Consider the following 22264-nt stretch of genomic DNA (forward strand, 5'->3'; position numbering starts at 1 on the left):
AGCCTCGAGGCCAGCCCAGCTCCCTTGGTGCAGGTCGCCGCACGCCATCCTATACCTCTGGAGTCACACAGCAGCTGTCCGGGCTCTAACACATCCCTAACCTCTAATTTCTTGCCTGGTTCACAGCAACAGCATGAAATGTGGTCTGCCAAACTGAGGAAATTCATTCTTGGCAGAGTCTCTGGCTGGAGGAGTGGCACAGACCGACCTGACACAGGACAGGGAGAGGAAGACGATCTCCGACGGGCTCTCACCCGCAGTTTCTGTTTGGAGCACACCCCGAAAAGCAGGTCAAACCAAGCGCTGAAATCAGAGGCTAAAGGGAGCAAGAAAAAGCATGCAACGCTGCTAAGAAATAACAGCAGGTAAATGGAGGGCATTAGTGCCCAGCTGCAGTTCAGACGTCTCAAAACAGCACCTTGCCACGCAGAGCAAAGCCCAGATACCAGCCGCATGCCCTGCCGGCGTGGGACTCCGGCAGAGGCAGGAGGCAGCAGCTCTGCTCTGGGGCTGTGGGATGGGTATGGGGAGAGACTGCAGCAAAACTGGAAGCAGGTCGCCAGCTGCACCACCAAGGAGCTGTGTGGTTGCTCTATTAAACTCTTGGTGACCCTCGGCGAGCACAGAGCATTGCCACTCATAATGGGACACAGCTAACAACAACAACTACAGAAAGAGTGTCTAAAAATACCCAGCTCCTGCTTGCCCTGCGCAGCCCGGCAGCCCCTGGGAGCTGGGTGCTTGCAGGAGCTCCAGCCACCCCTCCCGCGGCCGGTCTCCTCTCGGCTCCCCAGGAGCTCACAGAAGATGGTCACAGCCTGAACCACTCAGTCCACTGTGGGGATGTAAAACGATTCTGCAGTCTGGCTGCCAACCAGCCCTGCCCCAAGCAGGGGATGATGTTAAAGAGCCAGATGCCGCTCTCCTCTCAGGCCCTGGCTTCTGTTTCCAGGCTGGGTGACGACGGGCACCATGCAGCTCTGCACAGGGCCCTGGCGCTGCACCTAGCCAGCCCCTGCCAGCTGCAGCACGGCGCTGGGGAGGAGAGGGGACGTGGTAAGTGTCCACTCCAGGAAGGGGGGGACATATCTGTTGGGAAAGGACACACAGAAGCCAAACCTTCCAAGCACAGTCCTCTGCTTCCTGCCTCTCTGAGCAGAGTGAGGAAAACCTCAGGAGAAAGTCTGCAAAGGGCAGACGGGACATACCTGCAGCACAGACAAACAAGGATTAACGTTGGAAGGAGCCGGGCGAACTGCCCTCCCAGCTCCGTGAGCCTACAAGGCCCCCCACAGCCCTGCAGGACTTGCTGCAGTCCCCAGCATAAAGGGAGATTCCCATGTTTAACTCCTCAGACATCCACTATCCCTGAAGAAAAAGCATCCGGGAACCCTTCTCACTGTGCCACTCTTGCAGAACTTGGTGACAAACCTCCCAGAGGCTACTCTCAGCCCAAAACCTTACGCTGCAGGTTTGTCTTCCCATCCCAGTCCCGCTAACTATGCCTGTAACAACCCTCCTGCCAGCCGCAGCCAGAGGAGTGGCTGGAGGCATAAGGCTATTTGGGGACTTACCTAAAACAACAGTTCCCTCCCACTTTAAAAATGTTTTTTACTTCGCCTGCATCTGCCCAGACTCCTTTAGCCTCACACAGGCTGGTTGCTCATGGTAAAACCACATTTGCCACCTCCCAGGTACCCTCTCGGTTACCAGCTAGTCACTCTGCTGCCGTGCTGCCTTGCCTCCTGCCCACACAACTCGCAGGCAGCACCGGCAGCACTCAGACGAAATACTGAGACTCTCACGAAATCCTGCCGTGTTTCACCTGGGCCCGGGCTGAGGAATTTCTCAAGTGGGGGAATTTGGGGTTTGTTGTGTTTTTTTTTTTTAAGAGGGGAAGGAGGGAGAGCGTATGAAAGAAAGGAAGGAAAAAGCCTAAAAGTAAAAAGCCCTCTGGTCCTGGCAGCCGGCGTGATCGATGGTGGTGGATTTGCATGTACATTTCATTAATTTTTCAGCATGCATTTTATTTATCTATGCGCCATACATCTGCTGAAGTTTATATACTTGATAATATATAAATATAGACACACAGCAATCAATACGACATCCGCTTCGCAGAAGCTTCCATTAGCCCCCCACAACCCCCCCCCTTCCCTTCCTCATTTCCACAACCTGCTGCCTGGGCACCTTGTGCTGTTCAATCGGTTTCCGATTTTCATTAGCGGTGGAGCGCCGGCTCCCCCGTCCCCCAGCCCTCCCCGCACCGATCCCATTCACCTCCACGTGGGCCGGGGAACCGCACCCGCGGCCAGCAGGCGCCTGCCCCGTTGTGGGGAGTCTCTCCCTGCTCGCCCTCCCCTTTCTGTGTCAATAGGCTTCCCAAGCCGTAAGCACTGGGATGCTGGGGCTGCCCAGCACAAGCAAAACTGCCTCGAGCCTAAAGGACACCTCAGAGCGCTCTCAGCCATTCTCTTCCTTCCAACAGCTGACTGGGTTTTCCCCTGCCCAAGGGTCCTGGCGAGAGGCGATGGGAGCAGCAGTGGGGACAGAGCAGAGCCCCACATGGGTCACGGACACTCCTGTCTACTCTCACGCCGCCTTCTCCTTCACTTCCCAAAACACAACTAAGCCAAAGCCAAGGCTTGAATGCCAGCACTGGGCAACATGACAGACGAAACACCCTCAGTTCTTCGGCCGTTGTTTCTTCACCCCAGTTTGACTCCATCACCCCATTGCCTTCACTCTGTTGCACGTGATATGCGTGGGTACGTGGGTAGGAGAGAGGGAGAGCACGTCTGGCCAGTTCCCTGGGGGGCTCTCGCCATGGAGGAGAGCTCTGCCCCCAGAGCCCTCTGAGCCAAACCCAGCACCCTGGCACGCTTCTGCCCAGCCGAATTAGCTCCTGTGACATGGCTGAGAATCTTATTAAGTGGGCTTTGTAGCCAGGATCAAACCGCAGCTGCTAAGAACAGCTTGGGTCAGTATAAACTGCAGCCTGAATTTCCATTTTTATCTCGGTGGACTGTCTTCTCTGTGCCTTAATTTCTCCTCGACGCTTGGGAATTTGACATGAACATCCAATCTGTCCCCACTGTATCTTTGTCTTGGGAAGAGTTCTTCTACGCTCAATTTCTGACCTGTTACGCACCTTGGGCATGTCATACCCCACTGTACGCTTCTAGTCCCCCTTTCCATCCCAGTTTTCAACTCTATAGGAAGGAGTGTTTCTCATTATTGATTTATCTATCTTCACTACAGTCTTTATCTCAAATCAGCTGGTCCATCTATAGGGCAACTTACAAACATCTGCAGCCTGGAACAAACACTTGGGAACCACTCAAACTACTTTTTATAATAGCCAGACAGCACATCACATAAGACAAGAACTGTAGTGTGAAAGTACATAGTTGTACGGCACCTTGCATCACAATTGGGAAATTCACTAAAAAAGAATAACTGTTCCTATTATTTTCATAACTGACTACAAGCAAATCAGTGCAAAGCCTGGAGAAAATTATAAATGCTTTTCCCCCTGTTTTAGGATGGGAAAAGAGATCTTTTTGCAGGAGAGAATATATGGGAAAGTATGTGAGAGCAGAGCAAAGAAATTAAAGCCCAAGTGCCAGATTTCCACAGGACAGGTCTGAATCACGAGGGCATCTTTTCTGTCTGACTAAGGAGCCACTCAACCTCTTCAAAAACCCACTGGACCTGCGTGGCCCAACCCTTTACTCTCCAAAATGCCCAACCAGGGCAGGAGGCCCTTGGCAGATACGAAGATAAAAGCGGAGGGTTTGGCAACAGAGACCCGTAGCTCCCCGGGTGCTGGCGCCTGCCCTATCGCTGCCACGCAGGGACCGCAGCTTCCTCCCCGCAGCCTGTCCTCGGCGCTTGGAGCTGGCCACAGGCACCCAAACCTGAACTTGTCCACCACGAACCCCAGTCACCTTTGTCCCGCACAGCCTTCCTTCCCGGCTGCATCCCGCTCCACGCCGCAAACACCATTCAGCTAGTGGTCAAGTGGAGGTTTGCAAAGGAGAGAGAGACTGAAAATAAATAAAAGGATGCCTGTGCCTTTAAAAGAATTTTCATTTATAGGCTCTTCTCCTCTTCCACCATTTCAGTGATCTATATGCAAATATGCTAATGAATGCAAATTAAGACACCACTTTTAGTCCCAATTTAATAGAAAGCATTAAAATACCTTTTTTTTTTCCCCAAAAACTCCATATGCATGAAGGAAGGGCTTTTTAAAATTTATTTTATTTATTTTTTAATTTTTTTAACTTTTTGTTAAAGTCACATCCAGCAGCAAACACACCATCAAAGTGCTGGAGACAAGGAGGGGAAATCTGACTGACATTTCCAGGTGCCAATTACTAAGATCTTGTTCTTCTTCTGGGAGGACTGTGAATTAATTTCTTCTATTTTTTAAAAGGAGCTATTAAAACTGATGGTACAGCTACCCTGTTCTCACTCACACTCTCCCCCACACCTCAAACAGTATAAACCCGGCATGGAATGAAGCCCATCACATCCATAAAGATGTTATCGCGTGTTAGGTTACACTCACTTTTCTGAGGGGCAGGTGTGGAAAAGCACCAGGGAGCGATGCACACATCATCCTGACTCTACGGGAGGGACACATCCTGAATGGGGGCTGCGGGAGCTGTAATTAAAGCCTGGTACATGGTGGGGGCTGTCATGGCGCTAAAAGCTGTCACTATTGCCATGGGATCTCCAGGCTGGGATCTCCAGGCCTCCGAGAAGTCTCCAATCCCAACGTTAGTCTTCCCAGCCTTTTCCAAATATGCTTAGCTTAGTTAAATGAACAAAAACCTCCAAAAACCAACAGATGCAATGCTAGATTATGTTAGCAATGCTGTGAAAGTCTACAGGAAAATAAACTATGACTCATCTTTTTAAAAATATTTTAAATACAAATCTTTCCACTCAAGCAGAATCATGTTTTTTACCAAAACTTTTTGAGATGAAAAATGTAAATGAAATAACAGTCAAACTTTTCACAAATCCAAAGTAATTCTACGTAGTTGTTCATTTACAGAAAGAAATGCCATTTTTCTTCAAGTATTTCATTTAGCTGTTTTCTAAATGAAAAGTTTCTGCACGTACCAACTTCTTACCTACAACTGTCGTTTCATTTTATTTTAAAATCTAAGGTTTGAAATTGTGCAAAATCTAAACGGTTGCCTCCATTTAACCCAAAGCAACTTAAACATATTTATACACGTATTTTAATTGAGAAGCAGGAAATTGCTCCTCACCCAGCCGTACCTGCTGCACGGCCCCTTCCCCCAGCTTTGCACAACTAGTGCCACAAGGCCTGTTCGGAGAACAAAAGCAGCCAGACTCCACTCTGCTGACTGGGTTTTATCTGTGGTAATTTTACCTCCTCCACAAGGCATTGGGCCAGACTCTTTTTGCAGCAACACTAGAGTAAATCAAGATCAAAGCCTCCCCCCCAGGATAATGGTACTGTTACTCAGGGATTTACACAGCTTGGGCAAGGATGAGAATCCCGTCCCCGCACAGAGCGGGAGCCCCTACCCTTCAGCTCCTTGCTGAACGTCCTTCGAACTGCCTGGAGCACAGCATTTTCAAGTGAAAACTGTGTTAACAATGATCAATAGACAGAACAAGCAACTGGCTGCATGACACAGTTCTTCCTGGATGAGACCAGGGAAAATCAACCCGTCCGCTCCAGCTCTCGCTGTGCCAGCCGGGCGGCTGCTCTACCGACAGGGACCCTGCTGCCAACCACCACTCGCCATCCCCTTCCGCTGCTGTGCCAAAGTGCCAGCTCACCTGGCAGCCCAAGTAAAACAGATTTCTTTACCTAACCCGGACGGCAACAAGCTAATCAGGGGGACCTGTCGCCTCCAAGGAGCTACAGCAAAGTGGCTGACAGTCTGCCTTGCACGAGGCTGGACGCAGAGATGCCGGATGCACCACGTATCGGGGTGCCAGCCCGCCGCCGCATCTCGAGGTCTCTGCCCACCTTCGGCGTTTGCTGCACGTTGCGGGGCCTCTGGCTGCCCTCTGCAAGGGGCTCATTGATCGAGCACAGTGTGCCCTAGAGCTTCCACCTAGCCCGTATGATATACAGCCTGTATGACGGACGCTGCTGCTTTGTCCCAGGGACAGTAATTGTCCTGTTTGCTTATAGTTTGCTGCGTGTTTCTGCTCTCCACAAAGCGCACTGTAACTAACATGAAAGCACAAAGTGGATAAATAGGCTCCTCTGACATGATTGGGCACATCTCTGAATGTTTATGGCAGAGAACAGATATTTAGATATTTACAGGGAATATGTTTTGTCGGTGCCAAACCCTAGGTTTTGCTGTCAGAAAAACAAACACAAGCACCGAAACTTGTCTTCAAATGGAAATCTGCACAGAAGAGAGTGATTTCCCCATCAAACCAGTTTTATTAGATATAAATATCTAATTATTTGTACCAAGTGCTGGGTTACCAAAGATTTTACATGCAACTTTTATATCATGTGTAGGAGTCTTTATATATAAAGACCTATGTATCTACATATATATAAATGAACCTGATTTGCCATCTGAAATATTTTTGCTTTTTCTCCTTTTTCCTGTTTTTTTTACATAAAGATTAAAAAAAAAAAAAAAAGAAGAAATTCTCACTCAGTTTGTAGAAATTTTCCTGGCCTCGAACACCTACCACTCCAGTAACTTTATTAACAAGACGCTTGTACCTCTGAATTTTTCAGCAGGCTCTCTTCCTTGATCGCTTTTCTAACATCTCCTCAGTGCTGTTTTTGTAATTTTGTAAATGCACATTCATGAAAAACACATTCCAAACGCACTCAAGACTCACCAAAGCCCTTCCCTCCAAACACCAGAATTAATAAAATTAGTAAACATCAAACACTACATACAAAACTCATACGTAATACACAGAGTATGTATCCTAAAACACACACAAAATCTTTATGACTCAAGCCCAAACTCCTACACTGGCCCCACACAAGGAAAAACGTACACAATTCTACATACATACGCACTATATAGGCATATGCCCACACAACAAACACCAAGACAGAATAAAAACACACACAAACAGCTTGATAAACACACACATCTCACCCATACATACATTACCTACCCAAACCACAAAAAACAGAACCTAAATATAAACTCCTCCCCAACAATACACAAACATCCCCCAAAAACACACCACGCACACAAAACGCCTGCCAAGTATAATCACAAATACACACAGCAAATACCTTCTTCAAAACATACAACTCATCAGAGGCAGCCTACTAACTACAGAAGAAAGGAGCTCAGAGTGTATATTTAAAGGTTCAACACCTTATGTCAGCTTTTCATTTCTAAGGAGTGGGGAAAACGACAGAGAGACAGACGGACAGAGAGGGGAAGGAGAGACTGGGCAGGAGGCAATAGGGAGGAGGAAAATGGAAGTTGCCTTGTGGGGGAGAATATGGATCAGGCTGTCATCTGGAGACCCATCTTCATCCAGAATTAATGCACTAAAGTTCTTTGTTTTTACTCTAAATGGTTTTAAAGAGACAGCAAAAGCTGTGCTCTGGATGCCAGGCGCACGGGTATCTTGGCTGGCTCAGGCACTTTGAAACTGAAAAGGCAGCAGGTTCAGCATTTTGGGGCCAAGCTGGAGAACCCATGCATGCACTGGAGAACCTGGATTAAGTCGGTAGGAGGGAGGTATTTTTTTAAACTGCTACACATGTCCTAAAAAGTTTAACCCATAAACTCGCTCATAGCGCTCACCCAACGAGGAGCACAGTGCGAGGCAAGCGCAGCCTTACACTACCCTGTCAGCAGCTCTGTCCTAGTGCTGTGGGAGAGGGATCAGCACTGGGATCCCCTGCACCAACCAACGGGAATGCATTGGCTCTGCAGAGCAGCTGGAGAGAGCTGCAGAACGCTGCGGGGAGGGCCGGCACAGCAGGCCCCCATCCTGCGCAGCTCTGCCACGGAGCGGGGATCAGACGGGAAGTCTCCGAGGCACAGGAGCGAGCAGGCAGAGAGGAAGATGCTGCGGGGAGAGCAAAACCTGTCACCACTTACAAGGGGCACATTCTGCCTCCCCTTGCAAGGAGGAGCTGCCTATGCCGGCAGGCACCTGCAAAGCAGCCCGAGCCTGCAAGGGAGGCCAGCGGCACCGTGGGGCGAATGCTGCGAGTCGCCTGGGGAATGGCTCCCTGGGCCAGCTGGGCAAAGCGGCAAAGGAGAGGCCTCACACGGACAGCGGGAAGAGCAACCTCCACTCACACCCTGTGCCCCTCAAAGCACACGCTGTCCTCGGGACGAAACTCTGGAGGAATGGTACAAGCTGCGTGCTGACCCCCCCATATCTCCTCCCTCGAATGAATCAATATATCCTTACCTCCGACTCCCATACCCTGGGGGGGATGCTATGGTTGGGGCGGGGGAGGAAGAACTGAGAGCAAACAACAGCAACAGGAACAGAGTTGAGCCATTTCAATTATTCATATGCCAGATGGATTCTTTTCCTGCCCTTTTTTTTTTTTTTTTGCTACAAAAATAAAAAAGGGGGGAGAGCACTGATGTTTGGGGAGTGAAGGGAGGAAAACATATTTTCCCCAAAACAAAGTACAGAAAAGAGAGGGGAAAGCCCCAGCATACCCATCTCTGTGCGAGGAGACCACAGGGAGTGCGAGAGTTTCCACTCACCAGGGAACTCACAAATGAATGATCTTTTATTTTACATGCACAGAGCAAAAAAGAAGGAGAAAGTGCACCAAAAAAAAAAGAGAGAGGAAAGGAAAGAGGGATGGTGACAGAGAGAGAAAGGGACATAGAATGAAAGAGAGAGAGAGAGAGAGAGACAGCAGAGAGAGAGGGAGGGGGGCAGGCAGAAGAGGGCTTTGACCTTCTGTGAAGGATATAAAAAATCCAGCAGCCTCAGGGGACACCCAACTATCTAGCATATTGCTGTTAAAATGTCTGCAAAATTTAATACACTTGGCATGCCATCTAATCAGTCCTTGGAAACCATGGTTTTTCTCCCTCCTGCACTCCAACTGTCTCAGACCTCCAGCATTTGGGGATGAGGATGGGCATTTTCTACAGATGACAGAAAGTTTGGTGTATGCACACAGGGTAGGTTGGGGGTTTAATTTGTGTTTCATTTGCCTTTTTTTTTTTTTTTGGAAGCAAACAGCTGTCATTTTCCCTTTTAAAAAAAACTTTGTACAGATTCCTGCATGCTGAAGAGCTGCTGCTGGATGTGCAGGGCAGGAGTGCCTCGTGCAGAGCGTGCAGGCACACAAGCATGTGTGCATGCAGACATGATGGACGGGAGAGGACGGACGGGTGGACGGATGGGAAGCACAGTGGCACGCACACCCACGGCTCGGCTGGTGCCAAGGGGAGCGTGCACGGCGGTGCTGGTACACCCCGCCAGCGCCTGCGTGTGTGTGCACGCGCTGCAGGTGCGCTCACACAGCAAGCCAAAGCTCGTGCACGCCTGCCCGCACGCCCCAGTGGCGTGGGCACACTCACCACAGGGAATGGGCTGGGGGGGCGAGGGAGGGTGAAACCAGCCCGAGGATGGGGCGGCACTTTGGTGCCGACGCTCCTTATTGAAAGGGACAGCTGCCTACACCACCACACAACAGCAAAGGAAACAGCTCTCGGGGAAAACAACAACAAAAAAAGCCCCAACCCTCAGAACAACAAATACATCCAGCACTTGTTACCTCGTGCAAATGTCTGGCAGGAGCTCAGCGTGTTGCAGGACTCCAAAAAAGCTGGGAAAAGAGTTTCCAAGCCAAGCGGGAGAAGGCCACCCTTTCACTCCGTGAGGAAGGGGATGGAGGAGCTGGTGTAGAGCGTGGTGCAAGTCAGGTGCTTTCAGCTCTGCCAAGACAGTCATCAAAGAGCTCGAGATAGGATCAGGCCCTTCAGGAGGGGAGGCCGATGCCTCCAGCTGGGTATGGAGCTTTATGACCTTGGTCATCCAAAGAGGAGTCCCTGACAGGCGAGGGCAAGCACCAGCTCTAAGAGCAGAGCATAGGCTCTCCGCTAACGCAGAGGCGCTGCGGGGCCCCTGCTGCAGATGGGACCCGGGCCAGCTGATTCAGACATGTGGACATCTAACCTCCGGCCTAGGCAGCCTCGGCCCCATGGACCACAAGGGGAAGACAGGAGCCCAGGGCCCTTCGCAATGTGAGGAAAGCAAGAGACGTGCTGAGGAAAGGGCTGAGGCACCAGGCAAGGAGGGAACTAAGCCCACGAACACCCTGAGACCCCGGAGCAGAACGGGCACAGCTGCTCACAGACAGGCTTGTCCTGAAGCTCAGGTTCTTCCCAGCCCGTTGGGACTATGTCATGGGAAAACCGCTGCGCAGAGGGAAGCCTCTGCAACTTGGAACAAACAGGGCTCCTGGCCCACTGAAGATGGGGCAAAAAGGCCCCTGGGTCCTCCTTTTCTCTGCAGAAGAAGGGGCTTGGTGAGAGCGAAGGTGGAGAACAAAGCACAAAGGCAGTGGACAGCACTGAGAGGAATTATCAGTGGAGGAAGAGAAGGTGGCGCTGGGCCACTGAAGGGATAGGAAAGGGCATGGATTTACAGGACTACAGAGAAAGGACCTGAAAGCTTAAACCAAGACATGGGCCCCAGATCCTACCCAGCTCAATCAAAACTTTGTTCAGTAAAAAAGTTAATTGCTGAGGAACCAAATAAAAGAAACCCCACAGGCTGAAAACTGCTCAGAGTCTTTAATTAGCCAAAAAACCAAAGTGGTTACAGGAAAATGAAAGTGTAAGAGGGGATCCCGAGGGAGTACTTACGCTACTCCCCCTTCTCTCCTTCATCACCAAACAGCCCAGGGTAAGGCCACGGTAGCAGCCTCTTTGATAGCAGATTTGGGAAAAGCATTTGGGGTTGGTTTCTTTTTGCTGTCCAGAAGATGAGAGCCCCAGCCAGTGAAACTCAGATTTGAGTCAGGCACCTAGTAACCCCGGGGCTTCAGACCCTTCCGTTCAACCCCACCCCACGCCAGATGCCTGCCGGAGACGCAAGGAATGCCTTCCCCTATTTGCATTGAGACAGCTGGCTCTCTGGCCCCTTTAGGGCCAAGGAAAATAAATTGCCCCTAGGGCCTAACCCTCAAACAAGAAAAAAAAAAAAGAAAAAAAGCTACAGGTTAGAAACAGCTTGTCCTTTAATGCGCTGAAGGATCATCCAGACAAATTTACCCATTTCTGCTAAATTCCACCAACAAATTCAGAGCTCTTCCTAATCCCCACACAGGGGCTAATCAGCCACGTTCCCAGTTGCCCAGTAACTTGCCAGCCATTTCTTCTACTGCTTTAAGAAGAAAGCAAAGTGAAGATGAGAGAAGAAGTGCCTGAGTGGTTTAGCTCTTCTGCTACCCCCACACACAGTTCACACCTTGCCCCTTAATTCCTGCCCAAGGCAACTGGACTGGGTTTGGAGCCTCACCCACGCAATTCTCCTCACTCTCCCTTCTGCGAAGGGTTTAAAATCTCTGGTGTGCATTGAGCGGACAGCTGAAAGCTCTCCATTCTATACAGGCAACGCACAGACTCACCATGTGCGCACACGGGACAAAAGGAGAAGGACACACAAGCGAATCAGGGAGCAAGAGCCAACGGCACTGGAGTATGTGACCTGTGAATGGCACTGGAGTATGTGACCATCCCTGGGAGCTGGCTATGGATCCTGCAGTCATCCAAGCTCAGAGCCTTCCCAGAATAATGTTTTCATGTCTGAAAACCAAAAAAAGACCCTCAAAAACTGCATAAATGAGAAAATAACACTGTATGGAGGAAGCATCCAGCCCATCCTAGTTTCCAGGCTGATTCCACCCTGCTCCAGCCTCCCCTCTCCCCTGGGGCCTATCTAGCTGGGAAATCACAGACAATCAGGGAGGCTGTTCCAGCCAATTTCCTTCAGGGAACCTGCAACTTCCTCCTGGGACTGTCCTCCTGCTGGCTTATTACTGCCTCACAGAAGAAAGCGAGGGCCACAGTCTTCCCCAGAACTGGCTCTACCTTTTCTCTTCTCTCTGAGGCAGCACTGAGGGTCACAAATCTGACACACCAGGCTTGGACAAAGGTAGTGAAGTGGAGGAGGGCTTGAAGAATGAGACTGGTAACGGTAGGAAACATGGGTAAACACAGGCGTTATGCAGAGAGAGAGAAAGAGAGGGAGGTACTCCAGCAGGCTGTAAATTCATATTTCTAATTACTTCCTCATGTTTTTCAGCACTCCTCAGTCAAGTTTGATTAAAATTCCTTTCAAGGGAAGACGCTCCATAGAGAGAGCTGCAATGGAACAGGCAGCTCGTGGAGTTTGCAAAATTGCTAGGGGTGGGCACTAAGCGCAATAGTTTGGGAGCTGGGTACAGATCAGCCCCCTTTTCCCCCCCCCCGCAACACGGCTGCATGTCCCGTGAGAAGTCACCTTTTGGACACAGAATGCCAGTTCAGGTCTACCTGTTCTCATACTGTCAGGGTATGAAATAGGACACAGCTCCCATCCCTCATGCCTCAGACACAGAGCTGACGCGAGACAGCTTCCACAATAATCTCCTTCCTAACTGGCAGAGAGGGTCCTCCCAGGAGCACATAAGAACTTCCTATGAAACATATGCCTCAGCAGATGGGGGAAGCTTATGCTCCCTTCCACCTAAAAGTCTCTTAGGTAGGGGCTAGTCTTCTCCACAGTGAAAAGCAGGACTCAAGACCTTACATCCTTGTTTGGTTATTCAAAGGAGAGAATGCCTGAGATCTAGCAGGCGACAGTAATTTATGTATAACAGAGATTCTTCCATAAGTATGAAAAGGAAGCATAGTAATAGAGCAGGACTAAGGGGGAAGGCCAGTTTTATCACTTTCAGTCCTAAGAAGCCTTGGCACCATCCCTATATGGTGCCAGCTGTCACTGGGCAAGGGTGGTCTTCCCAGCAGACAGGAGGGTTTAACAAAGCTCCCTCAGCAATATTTCCAGGAATGGCTTCAGGATGAAAAGCTCAAAGGCTTTTCCTCAGAAACCCTCCTCTCACCAACTCACGGTTACTAGTTGTACAGGATATTTCTGTCTGATCCATTCCCTCTTTCTGCTGGCTGTAGGAACCTCTATTGCCTACAATTAGGCAGCTCCCAGGCTGCTGGGTCCCCTCTGTGGTCATCTACAGACAAGATGTTCATCCAGTGCTACGGCCAACTCCCAGGCTGCATCTCCCACTCTCTGAGCCCTTCCAAGCCCCCAGAAGAAAAGGTGTGAGTGCAGCCAGTTCTCCCTCCTGACCCTGTTCTGCCAAGTTCCCTGCAGGAAGGGATGCCCCAGGATGAGGGCTGGGGACCAGAGAAGGTAAGCAGGACCAGGGGTTTTTTGTTTATCCTCGATGCTGTGGCAAGAGCGAGACGGAAGAGATGCTGCTGGATGTCAGCCTCTCAGTTCCCTACACGGCTCTGGGGAAATCATGATTATCTTGATGCCTGGTTTCTCTCCCTTCTCTCCCCCTCCCCTCCCTACTCCAAATATCCGAGTGTCTTAATGCTCATGTGAGTAAGGGACAGACCCTGTGCCCTGTGACGATCAGCTGGGCCTGGAACAGGCAGGTTCTGATGAGTTTCCTCTCTTACTCTGTCAGGACACACAATTCACAGTTCAGCTAACCAGGAGACATGCGATCCGTGATATTGCCCACACCGGCATGCAAACAAATGACAGAACACTCTTTCTGGTTAAGTTGCTTTCCATCATGTGCAAGAGACAGGTCATGGAGATGAGTCCAGCCAGCTCTGCAATCTTCTTGTGCTCCCTTCGCATCCAATCTGTGCCCGGCCTGTAACAGAAGGACCTAAGGACTAGGAGAGGAGGAGGCAGAAAGATTCCAGCTGCACCTCAAATCCTGAATTCAGGACCACCACTGTGCTTAGGAACAGAAGTGCAGAAAATTATGCTTAATGCTGCATCGTTTTCAAGTGAGATCTGACATTCAGACATGGTCAGGCTAGGGAAGAGGTCTCGTTCTTCATGCAAAGCCCTTGCGTGAGGGCTTTGCAAGGTGAGCAAACCAATCCACAGCAGGGAGACCACAGTCTTACTGTCTTATACCTGCAATTCGTGCAACCTAGGCCAGCAAGGTGCATGCAGTCAGAGCAATACAGATGAGCATGACCAACTGGAGAGTTGCCCAGTTTTTGGGAGCTGCATGCAAAGCATGCCTACGCAAGCAGTAGGGGCCAGGAGCATGCCCAGGACCTGCCGCTGCTGCCTCTGGAGATAACGCGTGTGGGGTGCTGAGTGCAGGTTGCATGTGCTGCTGACCATACACTGGATGTGGGAGAGCGGGGGGACCCACGTGCCCTGGGAGCAGGGGAGTGTGCCTGGATGCAAAGGAGGCAGCAGCTTGCGCTGCATGGCAGGAGTGTGATCAAGCGAGGCAAAGCCCTGCACCACGTCCTCCCCGCTGGGAAAGTGCACGAGCTGTGTTTGGAGAGGGGAACCTCTCCTCTGAGAAACCCAGAGTGGTTTGAGGGGGGGCCTCCAACTCCAAAGTCATCCAAGTTTCTGAAGCAATTAATTTACTGCTGAAAGAAGGAGCAGGAAGAGCAATAAAAGAGCCTTTGTACTTAGGGTGTGGCAGGAGCATGGGAAGTCATTTCAGAGAATAAGGAGTTGGGGGCAAACAAAAACAAAAAATAAAAATAATAAACTGATTGACAAGCTTACAAGAAAAGCCACATTTTTAACATTCTTAATCCCTAGAATAAACACACAGGGAGGAATGAGGACAGGGCTGGCTGTCCTCAGAGATCACTGAGAGAGACCGGGCTTAGTGCAAGCAAGAGATTTTGTGCTGGTAGCTGCTGCGGATGGTACTGCCCAAGCCAGAGAGAGGTGTGTGAAAATGCGTAGGGGAAACAGGGCAGAGGATGGTAATACCAAAGGTAGACACACTCACTTGGATCTTAAATCCCTCTGCTTTTTTGTTTCATGCTCTCCATACTACTGCTGTTTTAACACAATCAAAATCACACTAGAAACACACAATCAAATACATCCCACCCAGTAGTGGAAATACAGTGGCACTTTGAGAGATCTACACTTTCTTCGCACCCCAGTCAGCTGCCTTAGTAAGAACCAAACTGTGTGACACTGTGTCCCCCCATCCTCTGCTTTTATGTGATTCCCATCCTCCCCCAAAGCATCCTTCAAATTTCTCCAGGATAGCAGGAGTTAAATGGCTGGTTTTAGTGGTAGAGACACATTTAGGAAGGGATTGAATTTGCGCGTGGTGCAGCCGGTTCCCTGTTTATTAATAAGCTATTTATCATTGGTGTTGCTTTTAATACCATTTTGGCTTAATGTTGTTAATGAAATATAAATACCCGCACTAATGATGTTGGTCAGGAGGCAGCGTGGGCCACTGGCAGCTTTGCAGGAGGGAGGCCAAACCGCGGCTGTGTGTATGAGAGGCTGCGACGGCGCGACTGCCAGCCCAGCCTCCGGAAGAGCCTCCCCACACACTCCCACCACAAGACTGCGTAAGCACAGCAGGATGAGGAGGGAATGGGATGGGATGGGATGGGATGGGATGGGATGGTGCAGCGCTGGCAGGAGGGCAGAGAGAGGTTTCCAGTGGCTCCAGACCGCTCTGGCAGCCCAGGCCCAACCTAGTGCCCAACAAAGCAGCCCGGAAGGGAAGGTGGCTCAGCATCACAGTTCAGGTCCAGCAAGGCACAGGACAGTTCCCTCTCAACTCCCTGCCTTTTGAGATCACAACAAGAAGCAGCCCCGGCCCAACATATCTGAGTTGGGGACCCTGCAAGCTGCAAGGTAGCTGTCTAGATGGAAATATGTAGAAGAAGTAGTCAGATGAGTTTTGTTTGCTTAATGCAGTTGCCCCACTGGAAGAGCGATCTGCAGGCTGTGTGCTAAGCTCCCCCAGGGCAGCTCCCACACGAGCCCAAGACCCCTTCAGCAAAGAGGCGTTCCCCAGCGACCACCTCAGAGCTGCTTGTGGCTCACGCTGGGCTGGCCGGAGGGGCTCGGGCTGGCTTCAGGCCATGGGGTGCTGCAGGGTGGGGTGGGGCAGGAGGAGCTCACCCGGCTCCTGGGACCGCCCGCCGCTCCACAGCCACAGCCTCTCTCCCCAGCCCTGGGTCTGCTGCAGGCTAGGTGGGGATGGAGAAAATAAAGGAGTCTCCTGCCCTTGCAGGAAACATCAAAAGCTTGGCCTTTGGCAAGGGTTCGGAGGTTTGCTCTAGGTCTGCAGAGAGAGCTCACACAGGTCCCTCTCCATTAGCTTGTGTCTAGCACCGTCATGGGGCAGGGATTACAAATCTCCCTAAGAAGGATTTTGGAAATCCCATCTTGCATTACCATTTGCATTAGAGCAGCCCCTAGAGAGAGCTGAGGCCTGGGCATGCTCTCAGAAAGAACCTCAGCCCGGGAGAGGTTTCAAGGCACCAGAAGAGACTGGTATAGAAAGGCAACAGGCAGAACAGCTTTGGGACCGGTCAGTGGAAGCAGCGGGGGAAAACCTATGCCCAAGGCCACTACCCTACCCAGCAGGCACACAGTTCCTGAAATCAGAAGAGAATCTGAAATGGACCTTCACCACCAGGAAGTTCCAGACCTCTGCAAGCCTCTAGAACAAAACCAAACACTTGCCTCGGGAACAAACTCCAAACCCCATCGCTGCCTGAAGAGTTACTGAAGAGGCAAATTGGGAGAAGAAAATACATCACACTGTCTTCAGACAGCTCTCCTAATAGTAACTTGTCTTGCTCCAAGTTGACCCACTCCACTAATCTCATTTAACAAGTAGGCGACCAAAGAGTTCCCTACAAGGCTGGAAGCCTAATCATATGGGGGGGACTAAGTGCAGAGGATGACCATGCATCCCCTTACCCACCAACTCCTCCCAGGCCCGGGGCACTACAACCACCCAGAGCCCCTGTCTTCTGCAATCAAAAGAGGTGGCCTCATGCCCTCCTTCATGTTGCTACCTCTGCCACAAAAGCCAACCCATCATCTGTTTGCATAAACTGTGCAAAGATGCGTCTCTCTTCCTCTCAATCCCCATCCACACCCTTTCTTTCTTTTGCTTTGCAGTCTCCCTCTTCCTCTCTCCCAGACAACCAGTGCAGAGGAAGCTACAACTGGTCTGCACTAGGAACTCTCCTGGTGTCCCCTGCCACAAGGAGTGCCATCAATTTACACTGCTCCTTTAAGACGTTATCTTTTAATTTGGTGCTCCCCCTTTCCCCTCCTCAACTAACTGATTTATTAGTTTACATCTCATAAATTGTAACCCCTCGCCTCCCCCTTCACCCTCCCAGATGCCATAAATCCCCTTCAGGGCCTCGACACCCTTCTGCATGTGGTGCAGCCCCCTGCCCCCCAAAGTCACCTCCGAGTCCCCGGGGAGTGCGGGGCTCATTTGCTGGGGGTTTGGTCTAGCTCGTCTCAGCAGCTAATCCCTTGGGTGGCTCCTGTCAGATTATTAATTAGCTAAAGCGGATCGGCCCTGGAACAACATGCGGTTGGACTTCAGATAAAACAGGATGGCAGAGGCTTGGCATGTAGTTGTTTAAAGGGACATTGTCCCTTTTTTCTCTTGCCTTCTCCTGGGGTGGGAGGAAGGAGAGGAGGAGGAGGAGATGGGCTACTTCCACAGCTGCTCACAGCCCCCCGGCAGTTTGCCGCCCTGGTCGCAGGGCTGTGCTGCTTGGAGGGGAGTGAGCACAGGCCTGGAGGTGCAAAGGACAGGAATGGCAGGCACCATCCCCACCCTTGCCCTGTGGCAGCTAAAACTTTTCCAGATGTTGGAAAGGCTTTAAGAACCTGTTCAGAGGCATGCAGCACTCGGCTAGAGGGTCTCACTGCTCCTGCTCCTCGCTGCCACCTCCCCTCTGCCGTCCCTTGTCCACTCATTGCTCCCTATGGAAAACTTGGTATTTGCAACTACCCCAAGAAACAAGGCAAAGGCTGTTCCAAGGCGCCATGGTCATCCCCACTTTGAGAACAGGTATTTTAAACCAGAAGCAGCCATCCAGTTTCTGTGTGCAGGTTTTAAAGCCCCCTTTCTTATGCAGTACAGCCCTCCTGGGCAGGATAAAGAGTGAGTGGTCTCACACGCATTATACTGCAAAGCCTGCAAGAGTGAGCTAGAAAGAGAGTCAGCGCGACCAATGCTGGGGAGCAGCTCACCTCCTTGCTCCCTTCCCACTTTGGATTGTTTTGACTCAAACCGATGAAGCTGAAATATCGAGTCACAACGGCACTAAACTTCATTACAAGCTCTTAACACAGATTACTTAATAAAAAACAGGCTGCTTTAATTGCTTTTCCCCCATTAGCATTTCTGGAGGAGAAAATTCTGATTAATTTGAAGAGGCACATTTCCTCCACCCCTCATGCTGGCCTGTGAACCAGACCTCCTTCCCACACCAGCCTTGTCCAGAAGAGCATCCCAGAGAGCAAATAGAGAGCCCAAATCCACACAACTCTGAAAAACAAAGGGACTAAGGGCCTGGATGAACAGATGGGAGTAATGGAGTGAAGCAAACAAGGGAAAGAAAAATCTCCCCTCCTTTCTGGTGAACCCATAAAAAGTGGCACAGGGGAATGAGCAAGAAGTGGGTAGAAGAACAGGATAAAGGCAGGATAGCTAGCATGGCAGGGTTCAAAGAGCAAGCCCAGAAGTTGCCAGGTGACTGATTTGCTGGGGTCCTGGGAAGCACCTTCACCTCTCTCTGCAGCTGGGAAAGGGGTGAGAGGCAGCTCTGCCAGGGAAACGTGTGGATTTTCAAAGTTAGGGCCAAAAGCCTAGGTGCTCTCCACATCCACCTGGAATGGTCCCTGTTCAGGCCCTGCTTGGATAGCTAGTTCCAGGTGGGGGTAACTGCACTTTCCCCCTGGCTGCCCACCCCCAGGTTAGGAGTACTGGGAAGTCAGGGGGAGGTAGGGGAAGCACCCCTCATCATCCAGCAGGCCCCTCTGGGCTGGGAAAGCCAGGGCTACAAGAGTCTCATGTGCAAAGGAAGGAACCTGAGCCTCTTGCGGGGGAAAGCCAGAGCCCAGCTGCCTCGGGGAACAAGCAGGGCAGGCAGCAGCGCTGGGCTGTGCTGCTACAGTAGAAGATGCCAAGAAGCTCTCCTCACTCCATCCCCAGAACAGCTCTCTACCTTTATCCCTAATTGTTTCAGGGATTGAGGATGTCCAGCTACCAGCTTCTTAAAGATCAGATGTCAGAGAGGACAAGCCCCCTCTGCCCCATACCACATCTGACCAGCTCAGGTAGAATCTGCACTGCCCTGCTGCCGAACGGCCCGGGGTAAAACAGGTCTACCAAAACATTCCTGGCCTTCGGGGGAGATTGACTTCAGCTCCTGTTGTAACTAGCCCTGGCGAGGGAGGATGGCAACCAGGTTCCTGAGTAGGCTGTTCTCTAGGTCAGCACACTTCAGGGACATGGTAATCAAGTAGGAATTGCTCCCGTGTGCCAACTCTTGTCAACCTTGCAATGCTTCGTGTTTTTCTTAAAGCCTGAGATCTTGCAAGTTACATAAGATTTTTGTTTTGTACAACAATGTATGTATAGCGCTATCCCTCCCTCTGCTCTCCCACTAGCAGGGCACAGCAACCTGAAATGTGATCTGTGTACATCCTAAACACATAGAAACCTCGGTATTATTAAGTCTTATAATTGGGGGGAGGAGGGGAGTAGCTTTTGACTTCTGAAAGGACAAGGCTAGCAATATTGTTTGTTCATTTTACTTTCAAACTCACCTTAGTTTGTCCTCTCCTCTTTTCTCTTGTATGTTCTATTAATGTACAGCTAAGACAAACTCAGCAAGAATCACAAGAAAGACACTGGGACAGATCGTAAACTGCCCTGGCAAAAATTAGGATAGTTCTGCTGGCTGAAAATGCAGCTCTGCTGCTTCACATCAGCAGATGGCTTACCTGTGGCTCTTAATGGTTAATATATAACTGCAGTAATAACAAAAAAAAAAAAGCCCCAGCATTAATACATAATTTGTCAGAGGCAATATGCTAAAACAGTCTTTCCATATTCAGCTCAAGTAGTGAGATAAGCCTCACCTCCAGTACTGCCCATGGGCTGAGCACCAGCTCTGGAATGAGCCCTCAGGAGAAGACATCAGAGAACAGATCACATTCACTTCACAGTATTTGTTCATTTTTCAAATTTTTTGTTTTTATCAACAGATTTCTAAGAACTACATTTTGAACATGCATTTCCCTCGAACACTCATGTGCATACTTAGCACCGATTGCTCCAAGTGATTTCCAGCTGGTTTTCCTTGAGGAACTCCGGCAGGTCAGCGTCCCTGTTGGCTTCTGCTGGACAGCTGCCTGACGGACAGACGGACGGACGGCCCCACATAAAGTGCCTACCAGAGTTGAACGTGTTCCTGAATGTTTAGTGGAACCCTGCTAACTGGCAGAGTGCTATCAACCTTTTCTTTTAGCTCGCTGTTTCATCGGGATGCCACAGAATTGCTGCCTGCATCCCAGCTGAGAGAACTGCCGTTGGATCTAGTAAGGACAGGAAGAAATACTGTCATATGGTTAAAGGAATCGGGAGATCTGGCTTCTCCTCCCAACTCTGCTTCTGAGTCATTATTAGCATAAAATCAGGTTTGTTACATCAGTGAAGCTTGAGTAAATAAACCACGACTCATCACTGTGTTTTATTTTGCAATACCTCAGTGGGCTCCTCTCTACAAATAAACACTATTAATGCTCATTGCAATTGCAGGTATATGGGGAAGAAGAGTGATAAAAGCACCTAAACCAGTCTAAAACCTTTACAAAGAGCAGCAGGGTGAAATCACAGCTTTTTTGAGGACATTGACTTTCACGGGACAGGTATTTAAAAAAAAGGCAACCCTTACTTTGGGAGACTAAAAGACAAATAAGTCATGCCTGCAGGTCTGACAGAGCTGATGGGTAAGAAAGATTGGGAAACATCCCGATCCTCTTCTGAGGAGCCAAGGCTGAAATCCTGACTCCACTGAGGTTTACGGCAAAACTCGTGCTTGCTTAATAGCGCCAGGATTTAACCTCCATAAAATTCAAGTGTGAAGACAGAAGCCTTAGGAAAGAGATGGCCATCTTCATCAGCAATGGCTCTAGGAGACTGAGAATACCATGAAGTCAGAAGAACAACTGAAGGTGGCAAGGAAAGCAAGGTCTGAACCCACAAAGGCCTGGCTCAGTCCTGTCTCCTCCAGCACTGAACATCCTTTTTCCATCTGAGTTTTTGGGTAGGCTGGTCTCCTGCGTGACAGTCAGCCAGGCAACTGTCAGTCCTCACTTAAGCACTGGGCTTCTTTAGGGCTAAGCTGCTCCACATATCCATACACGTGAGCTCTGGGCTTGCACCTCACGGCACCACAGGCTCTGTACTCAGAGCTCCTTCAACTCCTGGGAGGGATCCTGCCCTGCCGATCTCCTCACTGCCGAAAAACCTCTTCGGCTTTTGCACCTCAGACAACTATTCCCCCTTATGTGGATGCCTGTAGATGCAAAATCACTAGCTGCTGGGCACAGCAGGGCTTCTGAAAGGGCTTTGGGCTGTGCCTTCCTTTAGTTTGAAACTAAATCACTCTGTGTCTCTCAAGAGTCTTGTAAGTGTTTCCTCCTTGAACTCTGGCATCAGGCCCCTTCCCTGAACCTCTGAGCCTTTTCAACCTGCTTAGGTCCCATTGCTGGACTTGGCCCTCCATTAGGAGGCTGTATCCTGTGTGCCGTTATCCAAGTGAGCAGGAGGTGCTAAGGACCTTAACAGATCAGGCTGCAGTCCCATTCCCAGACCAGATATGGTAAGGACAACTATAAGGCCTGCCAAGCACATGATCCTCTTTCCCCTCCTTTGACTTCCCCCATTCAGCTTTCCACAGCCGCCAACCAAACATCTGATCGAAGGCCCGGGGGAGGGAGTCAGAACTGTCCAGTCTGGTTATGAGTGAAGGTCATTGATCTAGCGCAGACCAGGGATGCGGAAAACAGGGGAGGGAGGAAAAAACCCTCAGAGAGAGAGGAGAGGGAGAGAGGCAGGCAGAGACAGCGCGCGAGTGAGCGCAGGGGAAGGCAGCGGAAGTGGCTAAAACACGGTTTCACACTCCGAGACCCAAGGGCTGTTGTCAACCCGTCCTTCATGCTCACATCTTGTCACACTAGAGGTCAGGTCTCC

The sequence above is a fragment of the Calonectris borealis genome, chromosome 23 (assembly GCF_964195595.1).
Source record: "Calonectris borealis chromosome 23, bCalBor7.hap1.2, whole genome shotgun sequence".
Classification (NCBI taxonomy): Eukaryota; Metazoa; Chordata; class Aves; order Procellariiformes; family Procellariidae; genus Calonectris; species Calonectris borealis.